This window comes from Ranitomeya variabilis, chromosome 2 (assembly GCF_051348905.1).
Source record: "Ranitomeya variabilis isolate aRanVar5 chromosome 2, aRanVar5.hap1, whole genome shotgun sequence".
Lineage (NCBI taxonomy): Eukaryota > Metazoa > Chordata > Amphibia > Anura > Dendrobatidae > Ranitomeya > Ranitomeya variabilis.
This window is the reverse complement of record NC_135233.1, coordinates 1040800813-1040806812: the sequence shown is the minus strand read 5'-3', so window position 1 is coordinate 1040806812 and position 6000 is coordinate 1040800813.

Here is a 6000-nt window from a genome sequence, read left to right as displayed (position 1 = left end):
AAATGGCATCACAAATCCAGGTTTTCTTTTTTTTTGTTTTTTTGTTTTTTTACAAAAAAAACCCAAATAACACTTTGAAGATTTGCAGTGACCATTATAATTACGTTATCAGGTCATTCCCAAAAAATGACGGAATTATGTTTATTCACTTCAGGTATTTGTTGCACTTTGGGGAGTGGCATCATTTCAGTACTTTCTTCAGGCATCAGAAAAGCTGCAAACGGTCCTGCCATTAGGCACCAATAGACTGGAGATTGGTCTTCTAGGGAGAATGTTGTGGGCATGCTGTGAGACCAGTGTAGATGGGGAGAGGAGGTGAGCTGTGACCTCACTTTTCGTGAATGATGGATTGTGTTCTCTGCTGTATTTAGAGGTATTATCTGTCATTGGAATCTTGCCTGTGATGATAATTAGATGACTGCCGAGAAGTGATCTCTTCATTACTGGAACTAATCCTATTATTAGGCTTAGTAGTCAGATGGAAAATTGCAAAATGTCATGTTTTTTTTTAATATAGATAATAGAGATGAGCAAATATGTTGAGATTTGAATTCAGAAGATCGCTTGAATTTGGCAGGGAAATTTAACTTGCAGTGAAGTAATTAAATGCTAATCAAATGTTCTGTATCACATCATGAGGTCTCTCCTGACACCGGAGCATAATGAAGTCAGGGTGAAAAAAAAATCACAAAATAAATACCCCTCCGCTTACTTGTCCCACTGCAATAGCCCTTCCTCCAGTGCTCGGCGCTTGCTTCTTCTTAAGCAATCTTCACTTGGTGCCAGGTTTCTTGCCCAGATATCATGATTAGTGATGAGCGAATATACTCGTTACTCGAGATTTTCCGAGCACGCTCGGGGGTCCTCCTAGTATTTTTTCGTGCGCGGAGATTTAGTTTTCCTCACCTCAGCTGAATGATTTACATCTGTTAGCCAGTATAAGTACATGTGGGGGTTGCCTGGTTGCTAGGGAATCCCCACATGTAATCAAGCTGGCTAACAGATGTAAATCATTCAGCTGAGGTGAGGAAAACTAAATCTCCGAGCACTAAAAGATACTCGGAGGTCACCCAAGCGTGCTCAGAAAATCTTGAGTAATGAGTATATTCGCTCATCACTAATCACGATGTCACTATGCGCGTCGCCCGAAGCACTCAGGAGGCCTCTAACAAGGCATGGAATGATTAATGTTGAGCGAACGTGCTCTGATAAGGTGTTATCCGAGCATACTTGGGTGCTAACAGAATATCTTTGGCAGGGCCGTATTTGCCACTAGGCACTCGAGGGCACGTGCCTAGGGCGGGGACGATGCGGGGGGCGGCACCTGAGCAAGCGAGCAAGGTGTTTTGTTTTTTTTTCCCACCTCCCGACCGCCCCAACCCCCGCCCCCCCAGCCCCCCCCGGGACCAGCCTCCCACCCACCCTCCGACCGCCGCCCCCCCGCCTCCCCCCGCCCTCCTTGAAGATGATACTCACCTTGCTCCAGCGATGCCTGGTCTCAGCTTCTGTAGCGCGTCCTGAGTGAGCGGTCACGTGGTACCGCTCATTAAGGCTCATGAATATGCGCATATTCATGAGCCTTAATGAGAGCGGTATCACGTGACCGCTCACGCAGGAAGAAGGAGCTGCGAGCCTGCGCCGGGAGTCGGGACAGAGAGCCGGAGGGATGTCGCCGTCGGCGCGCCCGCTTGGTGTGAGACAACTGACAGGTGAGTATGAGGGACAGAGGACGGGGGGATTGAAGGAGGACGGTAAGCCGCCCGTGCCATGGGAGAAGGAGCGGGGAGCGGAGGGGGGTGGTGGAGTGATGAGCCATGCATGGGGGGGAGGGGGGAGTGATGAGCCATGCATGGTGGGGGGAGGGGGGAGTGATGAGTCATGCATGGGGGGGGAGGGGGGAGTGATGAGCCATGCATGAGGGGGGAGTGATGAGCCATGCATAGGGGGGGTTTGGGGGGGAGAGATGAGCCATGCATAGGGGGAATATGAGTCATGCATACAAGAGGTGGGGGGGTTATGAGCCATGCATACAGCCAAGGGGCGGGGGGGGCGGATATGAGCCATGCATACAGCCAGGGGGCGGGGGGGGCGGATATGAGCCATGCATACAGGGGGGGGGAATTATGAGCCATGCATACAGGAGGTGGGGGGGAATTATGAGCCATGCATAGGGGGATATGAGGCATGCATACGGGGGGGTGGATATCAGCCATGCATACAGGGGGGAAATTTTGAGCCATGCATACAGGAGGTGGGGGGGAATTATGAGCCATGCGTAGGGGGATATGAGCCATGCATACAGGGGAGGGGGGGTGGAGAGATGAGCCATGCATAGGGGGAACATGAGTCATGCATACAAGAGGTGGGGGGATATGAGCCATGCATACGGGGGGGGGGGAATTATGAGCCATGCATACGCGGGGGGATATGAGCCATGCATATGGGATGGGAGGAAGATGAGCCATGCATACAAGATGGGAGAGGGGCATTATACACTATTGAGCATCATATGGGGTCATTATACAGTATGGAGCATCATGTGGGGTCATTATACAGTATGGAGCATCATGTGGGGTCATTATACAGTATGGAGCATCATTTGTGGCCAATATACAGTATGGAGCATCATGTGTGGCCAATATACAGTATGGAGCATCATGTGCGGTCATTATACAGTATGGAGCATCATGTGCGGTCATTATACAGTATGGAGCATCATGTGCGGTCATTATACAGTATTAAACATCATTTGTGGCCATTATACAGTATGGAGCATCATGTGCGGTCATTATACAGTATGGAGCATCATGTGTGGTCATTATACAGTATGGAGCATCATGTGCGGTCATTATACAGTGTATGGAGCATCATGTGCGGTCATTATACAGTATGGAGCATCATGTGCGGTCATTATACAGTATGGAGCATCATGTGCGGTCATTATACAGTATTAAACATCATTTGTGGCCATTATACAGTATGGAGCATCATGTGCGACCATTATACAGTATGGAGCATCATGTGCGGTCATTATACAGTATGGAGCATCATGTGCGGTCATTATACAGTATGGAGCATCATGTGCGGTCATTATACAGTATGGAGCATCATGTGCAGTCATTATACAGTATGGAGCATCATGTGCGGTCATTATACAGTATGGAGCATCATGTGCGGTCATTATACAGTATTAAACATCATTTGTGGCCATTATACAGTATGGAGCATCATGTGCGGTCATTATACAGTATGGAGCATCATGTGCGGTCATTATACAGTATGGAGCATTATGTGCGGTCATTATACAGTATGGAGCATCATGTGTGGCCATATTTTTTTGGTTATAATTATTGTATATGAAACAGTTGTGATCAGCAGTGCTAAGTGGGTGTGGTTGGGACTTGGATATGAGTGTGACTAGTTGTGAAATGGGTGTGGTCAGAGGCATGGCCTAAAATTTGCCGCGGCGCACTACGTGCGCCGCAACCTTTATACCTCTTTCCCTTCAAGAGTTGGGAGGTATGGTACCGTATTTGCCAGATCACAGCAAGTGCCACAAATCCCATAGGGAATGAATGAAGCCAAACGCAGTGTTGCCGTAAGTGATCCGTTGTAAGTGATCTGTTACGCGGCAGATGCGAAAAAACTGCCCGATCTGCTGCAAAAGGCTATTTTCACAACAGCGATTCTTGCCAAAGTCACTGCCGATAGTGTCATACTCACCAATGGGGGAGGCAGCACTGAAAGTGCCTAGGGCAGCAGAAACTCTAAATACGGCCCTGATCTTTGGTGTACTCAAATACTATGCTAGGGTGCGTGTCTCTGTTTGACAGCTGCAATACATGCAGAGGATAGTCTGTTTGTTAGGCAATCCCGCCATGTGTTGCTGTTCTCGAACAGCCGCGAGACATTCAGCCTCGGCGACTCGAACATAGTATTCAAGCAATCGGAAAATACTCTGCTAGCACCAGATCATGCTCAGGTAACACCTTATCCGGGCACAATAGCTCAACACCAGGTAATGATGTTTGAGGCCTACTTGGCAACAAAGGAGTGGTAATGGATGAAGGCTGCGAAAGAAAAACAAAAAATAGGTCCATGGAACCAAATGAGGGCTGAAAAGGCAAGAAAAGGAAAGTGGTGAGGCGAGCATTAATTTTTTTTCACCATTTGCTCACTACAATTCAGCAAACATTTTGTTAAACTAAAATGAATTTAAAAATTTGAATTGTTGAACATTTGAAATTTTTAAATGAATGAAAAAAAAAAAAAATGAAACAGATTATTTAATCCCTAATAGATAATGACATGGAAAATGAGAAAAAAAATACCCCAAATTAATAAAAATAGGTTTAACATAAAAACTTTAAACAAAGGTCATTTTCTTATTAGAAATTTCCTTTAAATCTGCAGTAAATCATAGTTACTTTCTAAATAGTTTTTCGTTTTTCTGTTTCTTACGTTATTTTATATTTTCTCCACTAGTGCACAAAGCATCTTTCAAAATTGTACTGACTGGCCTTGGGGAAAAAGATATCCCTGTCTGCCGTCAGACATTTGACCGGAGACTGAGCTGAAATTGTAAAGATCACTATTGATAATTAGAATTCTGGCGGAAGGAAGTGTGCCTGTTTACTGAGGATACGTGCTCACAACTTGTGCTTTCGTAACGGAAACCATCACTTATTATTGCTGGATCAGTAGTATGACAGATACTAACAGCGCCCAATGGACCCCACACACTTACAATGGGGTCCGATCAGTTCAGTCATGTGTCCCTTAGTGTGATATGAACAGTGACACTACATGCAGTGACATTCTTTTAATCAAATATGATGGTATAAATATGAAATATGATGGAACGAAGGACACCGGCTCCAAATAAAGCCTCCCTTGTAAAAGTGACCAGAGTCTTCTGATTCATGTGGGGTAGCGAAAACCCACAATGTGAGAAATTATGCCCAAAAAGTGGAATACATGGTGTTCACCAAACTTCATGTATTTTAGACACTTTTTTTTTACCTTTTATCTCAGTTTTAAAAGAGGGGTGTATCAGATTTAAGTAGTGCACAAGATATTTGTGTGATCCTGTACGCACCAAGTTTGTCATTCTGTAAGAAAAAGGAAACTGTTCCACAAGGATAGCGATCAAATTCAACATGATGCACGCTCCATTTAACAGGACCTGTCACTTGCCATAAGCGTGAAATTACTTGACATGGTATAAATGCTGATGATCTAAAATAAATTCCACTTCTCAGGAGAAGTGTAACTGTTTGCTCACACTGGTGTATAACGAGGCCTAGTGCTACGCGATAGTTTAATTGACCAATGTTGTACTATGGGGCAGTGCCGATCTGTGATTATTTTATCATACCGATTCGGCATGAGGAAACAATCACAAGTGAGTGGCTCTGATAATCAGATCACGCGGACGCACCCATACAAGTCTATGAGTATGTGGGCAACAACGGACTGCTCTCAGATGTCATCTGATGTGTAGTCTGATGTACGCGCAAAGAGACAATGGAGAAGATGAAGAAATTAAGTTCTCCGTTTTCTTCTCACCTGTGTTGTGATCCTCTCATGCGAGGTGGATCAAACCCTGACATTAGCATAATCAGCACAATTCTCTCTCATGACAGAATTGACGGAAGTGTGAGTGAGTACTAACGTGAATATCCTTTGCCCCAATACAAAAATTTCCAATGCATAAAGTACTAGTGTCATCTTAAAGTGGACCTGGCCTTCTCTTCCCTGTATTCTAAGCTAGTATTTTTAGCTAAGTGACTATGGAGCTCAACTCTTCTATGTGGGATTCTTTTAGGTGAACATGTCTAGTGTATCTATATAAAAATATGGAGACAGCACCCAGCACCTGTATATACGTACAGCTGGGCTCAAAAGTTTACATATCCCGGCAGAATTTTTGCTTTTTTTGGCCTTTTTTCAGAGAATATGAATGATAACACCAAAACTTTTTCTCCACTCATGGTTAGT